Raw genomic sequence first — 19,171 nt, 5'->3', positions numbered from 1 at the left:
GGCAGCAGGGGTGTAAAATATCCAGAGCAGGTGTGCCAATACCAACCCTAACTGCAGCAACAACAAGAGGCAAATGCTCCTTGCATATTCTACCCGAGTCATCTCCCTTGTAGGAAAAAAGGAGTAGTGATAAAAGCACTAGTTGGGGGGCTGTTCCAAGGGAGGAAAGGGGTGGGATATATTATTTCCTTCTTGAGTCTGTACCTCATTTTCACCCCCGTCACCTCCCTGTAGAGAAAAAGAGTACTTATAAATATACATGAGGAGGGCTGTCTAGTAGAGAAAAGGGACTGAATATAGCATTTCTTGGGGACTTGTTCTCTTACCTGAGCCACCTCTTTTAGAGATGAAAAAAAAGGCAAAATATACACTAGAGGGGGCTGTTCAGGGAAAGAAAGGACTGTGAAAATATGATTTCTGGCAAAGATAATCACACCCCATTTTCACCTCACCCCCGGGTAGGGTGAAAAAAGAAGAAGTTATAACTACACTAAGAGTGGGCTGTCTGTGTGAGAAAAGGGGTTGAAATATCACTTCCTTTCATAAAAACCAAGTTAGGGATTATAGAAAAGGGGGATCGGATCTGATTTTGAGGAGCGGGAGTCGTTCCCATTTTGAGAGAAAAAACAGAGAGAGAGAGGGAGAGCAAGAGAGGAGGAGGGAGAGCAAGAGAGGAACGATCCCCTTTCTTAGACCTCATTCGCGCCGGAGATCCAACCATCCTCTTCCTCTCGCCCATCCACCACCACCACCACCACTTCTTCGAGCTCAGCAACACTCTACCCTTCCCTTGCTACCAACCCACACCACTCTACCATCATCTCCATTGATTTCGGCAATCTTGCCGGAACCTCCGACCAACCTCTGGCCATCATCTTCAACCTACGACCACCATATATACTCCACCCCCACGAAAGCTTCAAAACGCCTTTCATTTCCACCATCACCCCCCATCATTTCCAGCCTTCATCTTCCCTTTAAACCCTCGTATATTTTTCTTCAAAACCCCATCTCTCACCTCCAAGTTCATCACAGACCCCATCATCTTCCTCTCCATCCATATCCACCATCAATAACCATTTTGTTTCCCTTGGATTCAACTCCATCTAAAACCCTCTTTTCCACCTCAGCCCCATCTCCCCTCCTTCATCAGCCACCTCATCTACACCATCCTCACCATCAGACCTCTAATTTCCACCACCCCAATTTCATTTTCTCATCAAACCCATCTCCTCCATCACAAGCCCCAGATCCGACCATCCTTATGTTTGTCCGAGCACCGCAAGTTGCGGCTCACTGCAACTCCAACGACCCCACTGGAATCTGACAATTCCATCAGGATCTGGAGTGTTGGAGAATTTGGGGCAATCTGGACCGTTCACTTGCAATAGAGAAGAAGAAGAATTTGAAGAGGGTTTGAGTCTCTTCATTTTTGAGAACTTCATCACCATCAAAACCCATTTCCTATTGTTTCAGCATCTATTGCGTCCTATCCGAGCTCCACCGTCAACCTCTCTTCCATCATTTCCGATGCCGGTACTGAATCTCCGACGAACACTTGACGATTGCAGTTCTGTCCGGCACAGGTAATGTTCCACCCTGTTTCTGGTGTCTAATATCAGTGATAGTATGCCCCGGAAAATTGCATGAAATGGGTTGTTGCATCTCAAATAATCTCTTAAAATAGTTTCTGGTCATTAGAATTTTGAATGTGGGGAAGAAATTGCTCTCGAGGATTTTCTATATATTCAAGCTTTGTTTGGAATGATACATTTAATGCTATAATCATAAGCTACACTGCTAATGATCTATGTCATTGAGTTAATTGGGAGAAGAGTATCTGGTGCCAAAATGACTGTTGTAAGGAATGATTTTCAAATGCTTGCAAGCATGTTGGTTGTTGTAGGATCCCAACAGAGAAGACAAGGTATTAGCCCTGTTTCCCATTCCAATTCCATCTTGGTGTTGGACTTTAAGATGTACAACAGGGCTATTCAAGCTACATATGTTATGTTGGTTCGTGAATTCCCATTTCTCCTTTGCATTGGGCTCGTGATTTGTGTTTCATTTACGCAATATGGAGTTTCAGTTAAAGAGCACTATGCAGCCTTCCTCTTCTCCATCATAGTTCATGACCTCTACAATCTCATATTTCTAAGTAATTCTGATTGATTTTGGATTACATGCCTTGTTTGAAGATAGATCATTTGCCTACTTGTCTGATTTATAAGAAATGATGCGGCTATAATTACTGTTATTGCTAAATGAGCCATGGGTGGGACTGTCCTATAATACAATAGACAGATGGAGCCCTTCTTTGATCCCGTGTTAAGTGGCTGTGAATTAATTTGATGGTACTTTGCATTTTTAAATCTCAGATTGTGAACCATATTGGATTTGCTATCGTTTGAGACCATCAAAATTATTCTCATATATTTATCTCATAGATTACTGCTGTTCTCTATAGTAGCACATAATGTTCCCCTCTCCTATTTTCATGAAACCATGTGTTTCTTGTGCAGCAGTAATGCAGGTTATCCTAGAATTGAGTAGTACTTTCTTACGGGCTTTTGTCAGTTACTTTTTGAATCTTCATTAGAATTTGGGGTTGTCATTGGTGTTCGATATTCACATCGATTTTCGAGAATTCCCTGTCGGGTCTATGGCGATGACAAAATGTTTCTTGAGCCACTCCTTTGCCCTTCATGTCTCATTTCTTGTCTTGTCACTTCTCATGGGGCTTAGGAAGTCCCTCCTTTTCGTGATCATAATTGCTTACAGGTTTCGGGGTTTCTTCTTCTTCGGGGTCCCTCTCCTCATGTTCCTAGGGATCCTACTCGGGCTTCGGGATTCCTTCGATTATAGGGACATTTCCTTGGGTTTATTCTCCATTCAGAGTCATTCTCCTTACATTCCTTGGGATCCTTTTTTGGTTTCGAGATTCCCTTGATCATAGGAACACATCGTCGGGTTTTGGCGACGACGGACGGAAACCTCCTGAGCCAGAACCCCCTTTCAATCAAAAGGGATAAAAAACAAAAAAACATCAAAAACACCAAAAACGTTTTTCGAAAAGCTGTTTCGAACTACGTTGGCTTGATCCCTTTCCATAGGGTACGTAGGCAGCTTGGGACCGTCATCCCAAGTCCAGTCAAACATTTTCAATAAACGTTTTTACATCTCTTAAAAAATCTTTCAAACATTTTCAATAAATATTTTTAAAATGGGCAAGGATGGTGATTACCAGGTCACTTGGAGTCCTTTTTTCATTTTATTTCCGATTTTCATCGTGGTTTTCCGGTTTTATCGGTTTTCCGACGTTTTCTCGGGTTTTGGGATGGGTGACGACATAGCGTGACCCCTTCATAGGGATTGTCCTCGCTGAGCCCAATGATAGGCTATGACGACCGCGAGACTTGTCCGATCTTTAGTGGATCAGGGTCGTTGGGCTTGATTGTTTTAAAATCGCCCCCCTGAGCCTATCGCATGTCCCTTTTTCTTTTCCCTGGCATTTCTGGTCCTCGCATACTGTTGATTTCCCGATTTCTTCCTTTTTCTTGCATCTTTTAGGTCATCGCGTGTTTGTCTTTGGTTCCTTGTATGTTTACTTTCAGCTTGCTTACTTTGTTAGCATGTGATTGATTATTATTTTCTAGCATCTTTTAGCTCATCTCTTGTACAGTTTCACATGCTTATTTACACGATTAGCTGTAACATTTATCTGCTTACTTATCATGGGTCATATGCTCAGCTGTAGCTATTTACTGCTTTCCTGCCTATCATATCTGCTATATTACTTGCGTAGTTGTAGCTGTGCATGCGGATGTTACTGCTTTCCTAGATGTGATGAGTTAAGATTAGATGCGATGAGTCAGGATTTGGATGTTTATTTTCTTTTGCCCATTCCCGGGCCATGCATGCTTAGATAGACGTTTTCTCGGGGATACTCGTTCCAATTTCATATGATTTTCGCCCAAAACTCTTTAAACTTAATAATAAATGGCATAAGAGACCATGTGCTTGCATTTGGGCGAATTGGGGGCGCCTAACACCTTCCCCATTCGTCATCAGGCACAGACTTTTGTATCTCTGGTTATCCGTTGCAACAAAGTATTTCATGGGATCCAGGGCCGACTTCCTTGGATGACGACTCTTCTTTGTTTCAGGTACGTCTTAGTTTCAAGGCTTTTGTCTACGGATCAAGAGGTATCTCATTTATATCGTCACTCATGCTGTGAGGGCACAATTTCGAGAGTTCCTTGGTAGAGCTCTTCTTCACATTGTGGAGATCTTAGAGGATTGACGGGGATCTTCTATCCTCGCCATAGTTATAAATTTCGTTTCGTTTCGTCCGAAATGGACGAAACATTTCGTTTCGGAACGAAAACGAAACGAAATCTGCAAAATTTCGTTTCGTCCGAAATTTCGGTAAATTTCAGACGAAATGGACGAAATTCAAAATAAAGGCTAGTTTGACTGGATTTTGCAGAATTTACGACAATGCCCCTGGAAAGGTTCTTTTTGGTTTTTGACCATTTTAACCTCAAAATGTGACCGTTTATAGCTGTTGGGAATGGTATTTTAGTCATTTTTAAATGCACAATCAATTAAAAACTCTATAAATAGCCTTTTCCCTATCTTCTTATCCTCCACCTTCACATAAGTGATTCTCTTTCTTTCTCTCCTTCTTTCTCTACTTTCACTTACATTATCTATTCTACTAAATTTTTTACAAGTCTACCCTCTTCTTCAACTCAATCCAAGTCAATTTTGGAGCAAAGGGAAGGCATACATTCAACTTACCACTATAAGTCAAGAAATCAAGAACTATTTCCAAAGGCTTATTTCAAGTGAGTGAAGGCTAATTTTTTCTTCTTCTCTTCAACTCAAGTTCAACCTCAAGGTTCTCTTTATTTCTTTCCATTTCCTTTCTTTTATTTCTTACTTCATTTGTCCCCTTCTACTTCATTTTTTTGTAATTTGTTTCAATTTTCTTTCTTCTAATTCATTTTCCCCCTTCTTCTACTTCATTTCAGAATGAGTGGGTCGGGCTCGGGACCTTCTGCAGGAGCATCCTCTATTGGTTCGGCACCCGCTAGATCGGATGACCCGGCATGGGCTTACGGTACATTGGTTCCGGGTCAAAAAAATAAAGTAACTTGCATATTCTGTGGCAAAGTCATATCGGGTGGAGGTATAACCCGCTTGAAAGAACATTTAGCGGTTGTTCCTGGTGAAGTAGCATCATGCAAAAAAGTGACTGAAGATGTAAAATATCGAATGAATCAACTTTTAGATGCAAAGAGAAAAGAAAGGGCTAGGATGAGCCTATCCAGAGCAGAGGTTGGTGGTTTTTATGGCACACCAGACGAAGAAGAAGAGCAGGATGAAGAAGACATTGGCACACAATTGCCTCAAGTCCCTCAACGAAGAGGTAAGGAAGTTCTTGTAGAACCGAGTGGTACAAAAAGGAAGAAGAAGTGAATCACAGGAGGGATCAGGAATTTCTTTGCACCACGAACAACCCCTGGAGCCCAGCCAAGCATTAAAAGTGCTTTGGCTACTAAAGAAACGATGGATAGAGCAGACATGGCGTTTGGCTTGCTTTGCTACGATGCCAATCTCCCTTTCAACATTGCCAATTCACCTTTCTGGCAACGTATGTTTGATGCTGTGAATGCCGTGGGTTCGGGTTATAAGGCACCTACTTATCATGCTTTAAGGGGTCTCATTTTGAAGAATACAGTGGATGAGGTAAACAACTACTTGGAGGAGATTAAGATGTCATGGAAATACACTGGCTGTAGCATTATGGCAGATGGATGGACAGACACCAAACAACGTTCCTTAATCAACTTTTTGGTGTACTGCCCTAAATGAGTCATATTCCTCAAATCTGTTGATCGTCTGGCATAGTGAAGAATGCCGATGAATTATACAATATCTTTGCAAAGATTGTCGGAGAGGTGAATCCGGAATATGTGATGCGATTTGTAACTGACAGTGAGCCAAGTTACAAAGCTGCTGGGAAAAGACTAGAAGCCGGGTTTGGTACATTTTTCTGGACTCCGTACGCAGCTCATTGCTTAGATCTCATCTTGGAGCATCTGTGCAAACCGACTGTATTTCCTCACATAGCAACCACAATTGAGGGGGCTCGGACGATTACAAAGTTCATCTACAACCATGGAAGCCTCTTGAATTTGATGAGGAAGAAGTTCACAGGTGGGAAGGAGTTGTACCGCCCTGCTGCAACCAGATTTGCTACAAATTTCATTAGCATACAAAATTTGGTGTTGAATCGGAAAGCACTTCAGCAGATGTTTGTGTCTGATGAGTATAGTACTAGTAGGTTTGTCCAACACCCACTGAGTGAAGGGGTAGTTAGTACTGTGTTGTATAAATATTTTTGGGACCAATGCAAGTACATTCTAAATATCAGCGAGCCTTTAGTGAGAGTGCTGCGTTTGGTAGATCGGCAGGACAAACCGGCGATGAGTTACCTATATGAGGCCATGGATAAGGCCAAAGAGAAAATCAAGGAGAGGTTGAAGAGAAAATCAGATTACAATCCCATCTGGAGGATCATCGACCAAAGATGGGATAGGCAACTCCACAGTCCCCTCCATGCAGCAGGATATTTTCTTAACCCTGCTCTCTTTTTCACTCCTACCTTCTCTAGGCACAGTGAAGGTACACAAGACCTCATCACCAATCAGATTGAATATTATCGAGAGGCTAAGGGTATGTTTGGAATGAAGCTTGCAATCCGCAACCGAACGAAGTTGGGACCGGGTATATTTGAGTTGTTTGTTTAATTAAGTATAATTCATTTTAACTTTCAGTTTCTCAACAAATAATGCTTTACTATCTGTTACTCTACAGTTGCATGGTGGAATCAATTCGGAGGTGACGTGGAAGAATTACAGACCTTTGCGATCAGAATCCTCAGTCAGACCTGCAGTGCGACTGGGTGTGAAAGGAATTGGAGCACCTTCGAACACATTCACTATGCAAAGAGAAATAGGTTGGAGCACCAGAGATTGGATGACTTGGTGTTTGTCCATTACAATCTTAAGTTTCGAGAAAGGTATACAACGTAATATAATGTTTTCAACTTTCTCCTCATCACTTTAAGCTTTTAAGTTTAACCTTTGACATTAAACTTAATGTTTTCCTTTTCAGGGACTTGTTGAGGAAATCATCTACCACTAGTGACCCTTTGAGCATAGACCATCTGGATGTCATGATGGATTGTGTTGCAGAAGAAGAAGATGTCATATTCACGCCGGAAGACATTGGATGGGAAAATCTTGAAGCACCTACTGCTGTGGTTGGGGCCGGGGACGACGACAACTTTCTCATGCCTCTTGAAGAAGATGTCCCTACTGGTGGTCCAGGTGGTGATGACGGCGGCGGCGACGACGACGACGACGAAGAAGACATTGAGTATGATCATCCGGGTTATGATGACTGAGAGTTGTTGCTACTAGCTATTGTCTATGTTTCACTTTCATGTATCTCTTTTTTTTATGTATCTATTTTTTTTATGTTTTTCTATGTATCAGACTATCAGTTGGACTTGTGTAAGACTTTATGTGTTTAAGTAATGAATATGGCTTTTGAGACACATATTTTGGACTATTTATTAGTTTTTCATATTTTTCTATTGATTTTATATTTTTTTGGATTTTTCTCATATTTTTTAATATATTTTTTGTGTGAACGAAAAGTTTCGATCGAAATGCACCGAAATGACCGAAATCCCACCGAAATTCCATTTCGATGGCCAAAATGAAATGGCGACCGAAACGGAATTTACAACTAAGATCCTTGCCATCGTCCTCGGGATCAGGGTCCACACTGCTCTTCCAATAGTAGCTTGACAATCACAGTGGATTGTAATACCCAGTACTGGTTTATTCCAAAGTGGAATATCAGACAGAAGGTTTCTAAGCCATTCGGTTTCCTCACTTGCTTTCTCTAAAGCAATGAACTCAGACTCCATAGTGGATTTGGGTATACACGTTTGCTTGGTAGACTTCCAAGAAACCGCTACACATCCAGGAATGAAGAAATATCCACTCATAGATTTGGTTTTAAATCCAGATACCCAATTGGCATCGCTATACCCCTCTAGTACAACATGATATTTAGTAAAATGCAAACCATACTTTATGGTTCCTTTAAGATATTTCAATACTCTAATTAGTGCTTCTCAGTGATCACTACCAGGATTACTGTTATAGCTACTGAGTCTACCCACTGCATAGACTATGTCTGGCCTAGTGCAGTTCATTAAATACATTAGACTCCCTATAACTCTAGAGTATTCAAGTGGATTTACTCCACTTCCTTTATTCTTACATAACGTTATACTAGAATCATAAGGGGTAGCTACAGGTTTACAATTAAATTGATGAAACTTCCTTAATATTTTTTCTACATAATGAGACTGAGTTAGAATTATTTCTTCTGGGTTTCTTTTTATTTTGATACTCAGTATTACATCTGCCTTTCCCAGATCTTTCATATCAAAATTATTTGATCAAAAATTCTTAGTGTCTTTAATTACACTTATGTCTGTTCCGATGATCAACATATCATCTACATACAGACAAACAGTAACATCACTATCCCCACTAAATTTGCTGTATACACATTTATCTGATTCATTTATTATGAATCCATTTGATAGCATCACACTGTCAAACTTCTCATGCTATTGTTTTGGGGCTTGTTTCAAACCATATAGAGATTTTGTAAGTTTTCACACCTTTTGCTCTTGGCCTTGGATTACAAAGCCTTCAGGTTGACCCATATAAATCTCTTCATCTAATTCACCATTCAGAAATGCTGTTTTGACATCCATTTGATGGATTTCAAGGTTATAGATTGCAGCTATGGCAATAAGGATTCTAATAGTGGTTATTCTGATTACAGGTGAATAAGTGTCAAAGAAGTCCATTCATTCATTTTGCTTGAACCCTTTAGCTACTAGTCTAGCTTTGTACTTATCTATAGTTCCATCTGTTTTTAATTTCTTCCTAAAAATTCACTTCCAACCAATAGGTTTGCAACTAGGCGGCAGATCTGTCAAGATCCATGTCTCATTACTCAAAATAGATTCTTGACAACTTCTTTCCAGAATGAAGAATCTGGAAGTGACATTGCCTCTTTATATGTCTTTGGATCTCCTTCTAGAAGAGAAAAGACATATCTTGTAAAAGGGCAAGATATGTCTTTTCTCTATTCTTGCTCTTTTACTTCTTCTAGGCTCTACTGATTCTTCAGACACATGATGGTTTTTATCTATAGATTCAATGGGTCTTTTAAGTGTGTTCTCACTTAGACTAGTCTTATAAGGGAATATAGATTCAAAGAATTCAGCATCTCTGGATTCTATTATGGAGTTAGGTTGCATATCAACATGATCTGACCTATAAATCAAGAACCTATATGCACTACTGTTCTGTGCATATCCAATTAATGCACAATCTACAGTCTTAGGACCTAACTTAGTACTCTTAGGATCTGGAATCCTAACTTTAGCTAAGCACCCCCACACTTTAAGGTATTTAAAATAAGATTTTCTATTCTTCCATAACTCGTAAGGAGTTTTGTCAGAATCTTTAAAAGGTATCTTGTTCAGAACATAACAAGCAGAGAGAAGAGCATCTCCTCATAAATTTTGAGGTAATCCTGAACTTCCTAACATAGAGTTTACCATGTTCATTAGAGTTCTGTTTTTACGTTCAACAACTCCATTTTGCTGTGGAGATTATGGTGTAGTAACTTGATGGATTATGCCATGGTTTTCACAAAATTCACTAAAAGCATTAGAGGTGTATTCACCACCTCTATCAGATCTTAAAATTTTGATCTTCTTTTCTAATTGATTTTCTACTTCAGTTTTATATGTAATGAATTTATCAAGAGATTCATCTTTGTTTCTAATAAGATAAACAATACAATATCTAGAGAAATCATCTATAAATGTAATGAAATACCTTTTACCTCCTCTAGTTAAAACATTGTTTAAGTCACATACATCACTGTGAATTAAACTTAATAATGCTGTTTTTCTTTCTTCTACTTTGTGAAAAGGCTTCTTAGAGTACTTTGATTGCACACATACTTCACATTTATCTACCACTTGATCACTTTTAGGAAGTAGTTCTATGGTCATCATTTTCTTTAAAGATGCATAGTTAACATGACCTAGTCTACCATGCCATAAACAAGAAGAATCAATAATATAAGCAGCAGAAGAAGAAGCTTTATTCATAATGTTCTCAGTTACATTCAGTTTGAATTAACCCTTACTGGAATAACCCTTTTCCACAAATTCATTACTCTTAGGGTGTGTTTGGCGTACCGTCTGAAATAACGTTTAAAACGCCGTTTTGCAAAACGGTGTTTTGCCAAACGGCGTTTTCATGTTTGGTTGGCCAGATCAAAACGGCATATTAAACGGCAAAGGGAAGTATTGTGTGTTTGGTTGCAAATGCCCCAAAACAGAGTTTTAGTGGTAAAATGACCAAAAAGGGCATTGTTTGGTTGGCCTCAATGTAACCTCTCATTAGGCCCAATATTAAAAGGTTATTAGGATCTCATTCAAACACTACTAAAATTAAACATCATTGCCAAAAAAAAATGGCTATACCTTTGGGGTTCTTCTCCTTCTTCTTGACGGCTGGATATGCCTGATTTGACGGACGAGTGGAGGCGCTGAGGCAGTGAGGCGTGAGAGGGTTTGCAACTTTGCAAAGTAGATGAAGAAAGTAAGAAACTAGGGTTTCTTTTAATTCTTTTGTTTTTAAAAAATCAAAATTAAGTGATCATATAATGATATCAGTAGCCCCTTGTTTTGAATTAAATATTAACAATTTAACAAATTTGTGTCATCAAGAATGATATTAACATCCCCACTTTGTTGGTATTTGACGTAACGCATAAAATCGCAAGCATATACGTAAAAATGGGTTTTGGTGAGGGCAAACATGTAAAAATCCACAGCCCAAAAACTCCGTTCAAAACAGCGTTTTGCAAGACGCTGTTTTGAGGGTTCAAAACGGTGTTTCAAACGGTGGCTGCGCACCCAAACACTCCCAAACGGCCATTTGGCCCCGAAACGGTGTTTCAAACGCCAAACGGTGTTTTAAACGGTACGCCAAACACGCACTTAGTGATTACAAATTTATCAGCTTCAAACACCAGTTTAAAACCTTTCTTGATCAGAAGTGACCCAGACACCAGATTCTTTCTTATATCTGATACATGAAGGACATCACAGAGCTTCAGAACTTTTCCAGATGTAAGCTTCAACAACACTGTTCCTTTACCCGCCACAGCAGATGACGAGTTTCTCATGAAAAGCTGCTCTCCATCCCTTACAAGCTCGTAGGAAGAAAATACACTTCTGTCACTACAGATGTGTTTGGTGGCACCAGTGTCCCCCCACCAGTCCTTCACGTTACTAACCAGGTTCACTTCAGATACTACGGCCGATAGATATTGATCTTCAACCACATTAGCCTGAGGTGCATTGTTTCCTTCAGGGTCTTTCTTCTTATCATTTTTCCGACAATTTTTAGCATAGTGACCTGCTTTTCCACACAAAAAGCAGTTACCCTTCTTCTTCTTGAAATTCGTATTGTTTTTCTTGAAATGACCTTTTCCTGATCCAGGCCTAGGTTTGGAAGAGTTTTTCTTTCCAGATGAAGATTCAGTGAGATTTGCCTTAGAGTTCAACTCATAGGACTTAGATTTCTGTTTTCTGAAACGATTTTCCTCTTCAGTTCTAAGGTAAACAAACAAGTCTTGAAGAGAAAAATCATTTCTGTCATGCAATAATGTGTCTTGGAATTTCTCCCATGAAGGTGGTAGTTTTTCAATAATTGCACCAATTTGGATCTGTTCTTCTATCTTGATCCCTCTAGCAAGTATGTCAGAAACAATCAACTGGATCTCATTCACTTGATCCATAATAGATTTACCGTCTATCATCTGATATCGAAAATATTTTCCAATGAGATGTTTCTTTGAACCCACTGCTTCGACTAGATATTTCTGCTGTAGAGTTTCCCACAACTCTTTGGCAGACTCAATTCTAAAAAAATACGTCAAACAACTGATTGCTAAGACAACTCAGAATATGCCCTTTGCAGAGATAATTATCTCTTTTACATTCTTAGTGAGATGGGTTCTAGCAGGTTCTTCCTCATTTTCTAAGGTTCTGATTGTTTCAAGATGTAATCTAGGTTCAGAAAGAATCGCATCTTTTCTTGCTATCTACCAAAATCCGATCTGTCAAATTTTTCCGGTCTTTCGGTTTGGGAAGCCATAATGATTAATTTTCAGAAGTCAAAATTCCAAAATTACAGATCACAGACCGAGAAAGTTTTGCCTTAAGATTGTTATAAAAATGATGTGCAAATCTGTAATTTAGGATTCGAGATTACCTTAATTTGAGAAGGCAGAAATCAACAGTAGTTATTCTGCAAGAATCAATTGTAATCAAACAGAGAAATAGTTAGACCACTTATCGAGTTGAGGCACGAAGGATCTTCGCTGTCCTTAAGGCAAATCTCGCCCCCAGTATGACAAATCAATGGTGCATACGGGCGTCTCGGCGTATGCCTCCAGGATACTACAACTCTTGCTCCAGGGTGTGCACTCACGCAGCCTGGATGCCTAAGAACTCGCGTATATGTGCCAAAAGCCTTGATCAGAAAACCAGAGAGAAGACCAGAGAAGAAAGAGAGTAGAAGAAGAATCCGTTAAGGATATCTTTCTGTTTTCTCTAAAACCGATTTTATAGAAAATCAATCGACACGTTAGGGTAAAACGTCGCACTCTTTTAGTGCGTGAGAGACGTTTCCCAAACGGTCACTAAACCACGATTAAGGAATCTCAAACGGTAAAAATAGTTAAAACAAAATAAATAAACTCTTGAACTGTTAAAAGAAAAAGAAAAAGAAAATAATAGAAAAAGAAAAGGCCTTGGGCCCATGTGCGCGGCTGGCCGAGTTGCGCCAGGCCTGGCGGCGCGCGTGTGTGGTAAGACCAAAAGCCCGCCGGACCCAAGTGGGCGATCCGTGCGCATAGGATCCCCATGACCTCTTGCTCATTCACAAGGCTAAGAGAGTGAGAGTATATATATGGCCACTCTCATCCTCTCACACTTCCCATCTAGGACTAAAGTTTTCTCATGACTTTAGTCCTTTTGGAGGGAAGCTCAAATAATTTGAATGAGAAGCCCAAAAGCATAAAGCAAGTCTCAAAGAAGGACAAACATATAATGACTAAAAACACCCCATTGTAAGTTTGAATTACAAAAAGACTTTTTTCACATATATGGCCACTCTTAAATATCTCTTGAATAACATAGAAAATTATTTTCCAATATATTGATACAATTGTTTTCATTGAGGTGATCATGTCTGTTATGTGAAAATATAGTGTACTTAAATTTATACATTTGATGACATATATTTAGAGATTTTTGGTGTGAAGGTTTGTTTTTTTTCCTACAATCTTTAAAATTAGTCACTATCCTACGCTGAAAAATAAAAACCCGACCTGACCCAACCTGAGAAACTATCTTGGGTAGGGCTGGGTTTACGAATCTTAGATTCTCCTGTAAAAAATTAGACCCCACCCGACCCATCCCTATATAATTCTCGGGTTGGGTAGGGTTTTGGAAAAACCGAACTGCGCGACCTGAGTTGCACCCCCTAACAGAAACCTATTGTCCATTTTTTTATTTAAAAACTGTACGGCCCCATCATGAGATGATCTAAACCATTTATTTGTTGGAACACAATGTAAATAGGTTGAGGTGAAATAGCCTAATGTCTAGTTTTGACCAAGAGGAGAGATTGTTAGTTTACCCTTGTGTGCGTGGGAGACGTTCATGATCCGCATTTTGGGGGTCCATTCTCCTATTTTGATGCCATTTTCCCCACTCTTCCGTTATTTTCTCCTCCTTTTATCCCCTTCTGAAGCCTTGTCCTCTTATCTCTTCGCACTCCTCTCTTTATCCCTCTCCCCTGCAAACCATATTAATGAAAGATTTTACCTTAATAGAAATGGGTTTTCACTATCCAATTGAATCCCTAGGTATTTCCATGGAACTCTCGTTATCAATTAGGGCCAGATTGGAATTGTTTTATATGCTTTTTTGGGTAGTGACTATGATAAAAGTCAGTATGTGATTATAGGAAATGGAAGTAAATGTGAGTTCTCAGTATACGGTTATGGGGCAGTTTAAGCACATAAATTATTGAATAACACATTTTCGGAGATCGGCAAACGGCGAATCAGATTTTCTAGCTAAATCGGGGGTTAGCAGGGCTAGTTTAGAGTGGTTTGATTATCTCCCTCCGTAAATTGTATTTGCCTTTTTCTTCTCTTTGTATTTTGTGAACCTTCTCGGTTCCCTTCTTCAATCTATTAATATTAAAAAAAAAAAAAAAACACATTTTCAATGTTTGACACATGATTGCACATTCTATTTTCAGAGCCCGAATATATTTATGATTGTAATGAGCTGCTCTAATATGCCCACTAGCCACATGATACTGAGTTGATGTTGTAATTTGGAGGGGTCATGCTCTAGTCTTTATCCGTGATAAGAATAATTGTTCTGTATTCAATAAGTTATTTTTAGTTTTCCCAGTAATTTGCGCTTTTGTTCACATGAATCATTAGGAAATAATTACTTGATCTGTCGATAAGAAAATAAATATTGTTGTGTTTCTTACCTATGTGACAAGGGTCTTGTTGAGTTTTGGAAGAAACATTTTTACAGTTAGGCCATGCCTAAAGTTGTTAGGGTTCTCTTATGAGGTTTCACAGCATGGGCCTTTGGGCAGTTTTTGTCACAGTCACTGTTGTGTTGATTTATGCTTGTCACATTCTCAAGGTTGTTTATGTTCTTTTATTTCTTTGGCTATGAGGTTTTATCCGAAACTGAGTTTGAGTGATGGTAGCAATTCGTTACATATTTTTATTTCTCCACGTTTGGTAGCACATTTGGAACTATTTTTACTATGTGCGAGCAGAAATACCTGGACTCTACCTTTGAAATCTGGATTTAAAGTTCAAAAAAGGGCGTCCCAGTGCACGAGGCTACCGCCATTGCGGGGTCTGGGGAGGGCTGGATTTAAAGTTCACACATGTCAAATTTGTGGGTAGTCGTGTCCAACATTTTTGTAATAGTCAGGCCAATTTACTATTTCCTCAAGTTTATCAATGCTTCAAGCTTCAAGGTGGAGAGTTCTTAATTTGCACATTTATCTTGCAAGTTTGATGTGTAAATGTAATACACTTAGTTGTCAATACCGCTTCGTTTGGTGTTTCGCTTTGATCAGTGGGTCGGGACGTTTTGGTGTTTCGGCCATTTTGGGGTTTTGTTTTGGAAAAAGGTGCTACGATCATAAAATTTTTAATAATTAAAAATCAAATAAATTTTTAAAAAATATTAAACTCATTATACCAACTAAATTTAACGAAAGACGCATTTTATTACTTAAAACATCAAATTTATTACCATACATCATCGGAACTAAGAAAAAATAATCATACAAAATGCTAAGTGGTAACTATAAATATTACATATGAAATGAAGATTGATTTGTTTAAATTTCTCACAGATCACATCTCATATCTTAAACGTAAGTAACACATCTCATCTCTTAAACATAAGCAATCTCCTTCTAGGGGATTTCATAAGCTGGATCATCATACTCAATTAGATGATACCCCTCATTATCAACACCGACAGGCGACAACTCTTCAAACATTATCAGGATCGACATCCTCATCTTTGTCGTTCGTAGTACCAATACCAGTAGGTTCTTCCACTTTTTGCCAACCTAAATCCTCTATAGTGAAAACAACGGGATCATCCTTTGCTATCCAATACATTAAGACGTCAAGATTCTCTAGACTAATGGGTTGCTAGTAATTGTTATCTTCCTCTGTTAATCCCTAGTACAAAAATGAATAATTTCTAATGAGCTTAACTCAAAACTTAATGTGTGATTTATTCTAGACTAATGGGGTCGCTAATAGTTGGGGTTTTGCTGTCTTTTTTTTTGTTTGGGGAGGCAAAGAGATGCACTTTATCCTTCAAAAGGCTATAAAACAGTAAAAAAGGGAGAAAATAAGGGCAAAACAGTCAAAAAGAAAAAATAGCCATTAAGGGGCATTGCGGTAATTTTTTTTTTTTTAAAAGATTTCCAACGAAACATGAATTGGGAGAATCGGAACGAAACGACCCAATAATCAACTCAACTCAACTCAACTAAGCCTTTGTCCCAAACTAGTTGGGGTCGGCTAATGAATCCTTTAGAAAATCTTCACGAAGAAGGTGAAAGAGTCTACCCGGCTCAAATTGACTAAGTCTAATCCTGACGCTAGTTGGGTTCGTCTACGTGGATCATTTTCTTCCATTCTCTCCTATCCAAGGTCATGGTCTTTGTTATGTTCCTGGCCATCAAGTCTTTCCTCACTGTTTCTACCCAAGTTGTTTTCGGTCTGCCCCTTCCTCTTTTTACTCCATCAACTTGGCACGAGTCCTTTCTTCTCATTGGAGCATCCAAAGGCCTATGTTGGAATCGGATATGCCCAAACCATCTTAAGCGGTGCTCTCTCATCTTCTCCTCAATTGGTGCCACCCCCACCATTTTACGGATGTCTTCATTTTTAATTCTATCTAACCTTGTGTGGTCGCACATCCATCTAAGCATTCGCATCTCCACTACACTCATCTTATGCACATGCTACTTGATGGTGGCCCAACATTCTGAGCTCTACAGCATGGCTGGCCTCACAACTGTCTTATAAAACTTTCCCTTCAACTTGGTAGGTATTTTACGGTCGCACAGAATCCTGAAGCATACTTCCACTTCAACCAACCTGCTCTTATTCTGTGGTTAACATCCTCTTCACTCTTTCCTTCCTTATGTAAGATTGAACCAAGATAGAGAAAGATATCCCTCTTAGGTACCTCCTGTCCAGTCATATTTACTACATCCTCGCCCCGCTTCCTTACATCACTAAAGTTGCACTCTATATACTCTGCTCAATCTAAAACCTTTGGATTCCAAAGTAGTTCTCCATAACTCTAACTTAGCATTAACTCCTGGTTTGGTTTCGTATTGGAACGAAACGACCCAATACGGAATGAAATTTTTACCGGAGTGTTTCGTTTGTATGTTTTGTACCAATTCCCTTACCGATATGAATCGTTTTGTCCGAAACAAAATTCACCTATAAGGTTATCATTAAAAAAAAATAAAAAAAATTCCACCTATAAGGACTAAGGTCGTGCGTGTAGACCCCATACAAGCATATGCAAACCATTTAAGCAAGGCAATATGTATGTATATACATAGATACATGCATGCATCTATATTACCTTTCAGATTCAATATATATATATATATATATGAGAAAACGGTTCCTACACATATGTGTAGATAAGTTATCTATACACTAGCTTAAAATACAGTGGGGGTCACATTATTTGGGTGATCCAAACCATTCATTTTTAAGGCCCTCACATAGATAGGGTGTCCATAAAAAATCAGATCCATAGGATCATCCTAACCATTCAAACTGTGGAGGCAAAAAATGGACTAATTTGTGAAGGTTTAAAGACATCCATTTTACCTCCACAAATCGTAGGTTGGGATGATCCTATGGATCTGATTTTTTGTAGACACCCTATCTATGTGAGGGCCTTTAAAATGGATGGCTTGGATCACCCAAACAATGTGGGCCCCCACTGTATTTTAAGCTAGTGTGTAGAGAACTCTCTACACATATGTGTAGGAACCGTTTTCTCTCTCTCTCTCTCTCTCTCTATATATATATATATATATATATATATGGCTAGCCTCTGCTTCTTGCTGATTACCATCATTACTGATATGGGTCGATCCAGAAGCTGTTCACAATTTTGATATTTTAGTGTTTATTCCCTTCATTATGTTGTGACCAAAGATCAGTGTCAGTATTGTGGTGTGGGAGAGGGGTGTGTGTGTGTTGGGAATTGGGATGTTGAGTCATGTTACTAATTGCTTTTATGAATCAAATTCCATGCACTTAGTTCCAGATATGAATCCTAGAGTAGTGATTTCTTTGTTTAGTAGTAATGCTTAATTCTGTATGCGGCAGTTGCTCTATGTACAACTATATTTGCTTGGATCAGTAAGCTTTACAAATCAAGTGGAAACCACTCAAATTAAATCAATCTAGGGCTTCAATTGTATGTCTTTAATCTTTAATGTAATAAAAAAAACCCAAATAAAATCTAACGGGAAGTTGAATTCTTGGAATGACAATAACAAGATGCGTAGGAATTATGAGAAGGAGAGAAAGAGAAGAAGATAGAACTACGAAGGCATCATACCGAGCTCTACCTTGGGCATTCCATCAAAGGTTGTGAAAGCAAGGGGTTTACTTTTTTCATTCTTACCATTACACACACACACACACACACACACACACACACACACACACACACACACCTCATGAATTCTAGAGACTTCCAATGCCTTAAAACTCCAATTTGTGGGCCCTCTTGACTTAAAACCCAACTTGTTGAACATCCCCACATATTTTTATGAATGTCTAAATAAATAATAAAATTAAAAATAAATAAAATAATAAGGAATTGGGTTTATAAGGATCCCAATTAGAAAATCTATGGAAATAAACGCTCCCCAACAAATTGGGCTGATAAGGATCCCACTTTTCATTAAAAATAAAAAGAATCCCACTTATAAACCCACAAAAATAAGACATGTCCCCAAACACTATGGAAATAAACTCTCCCTACTTAAACAAGTCATAGGAATGATGGGCCCCATCTTTATAACTATCACCACTTAAGTGACTTAAAAGAAAAAGAATCTAAAGTGGCTTTAATACCGCCAATGACTTAAGTGACTATTATACCTCCATTTACCATCTAACTCCCATGTAGGTCCTGTCTCATCTTGGAACTTCTAAACGAAAGTTTAGAATCGACTCTTTTGTCCCTTTACATTTTGGAATTGACTGTTTTGCTCTTGTTCCTTCTGTTATATTTCTTGATTATATAGACACACACGCACGTGCGCACTCACGCTCGCACGTCTTACTGACATCTGACATC

At 38.9% G+C, this 19,171-nt stretch overlaps 1 protein-coding gene across 2 annotated transcripts in view; it reads left to right on the top strand.

Moving 5' to 3' along the window:
- Nucleotides 1-564: 564 nt before the first annotated feature.
- DPD1 (Polynucleotidyl transferase, ribonuclease H-like superfamily protein) overlaps nucleotides 565-19,171 on the top strand; it is a 31,028-nt gene continuing 12,421 nt past the window's right edge. For both annotated transcript variants that reach the window (XM_077362990.1, XM_077362989.1), the window contains exon 1: nucleotides 565-1,586. The gene's annotated coding sequence lies outside the window, so the exon portion shown is untranslated. The remainder of the gene's footprint in view (nucleotides 1,587-19,171) is intronic.

The sequence above is a fragment of the Tasmannia lanceolata genome, unplaced genomic scaffold (genome assembly GCF_043159265.1).
Source record: "Tasmannia lanceolata isolate RefF3 unplaced genomic scaffold, GAP_Taslan_0.1 ptg000019l, whole genome shotgun sequence".
NCBI classification, from domain to species: Eukaryota; Viridiplantae; Streptophyta; class Magnoliopsida; order Canellales; family Winteraceae; genus Tasmannia; species Tasmannia lanceolata.
The sequence above is the reverse complement of the archived record's forward strand: the minus strand, read 5'-3'. Positions and strand labels throughout refer to the sequence as shown.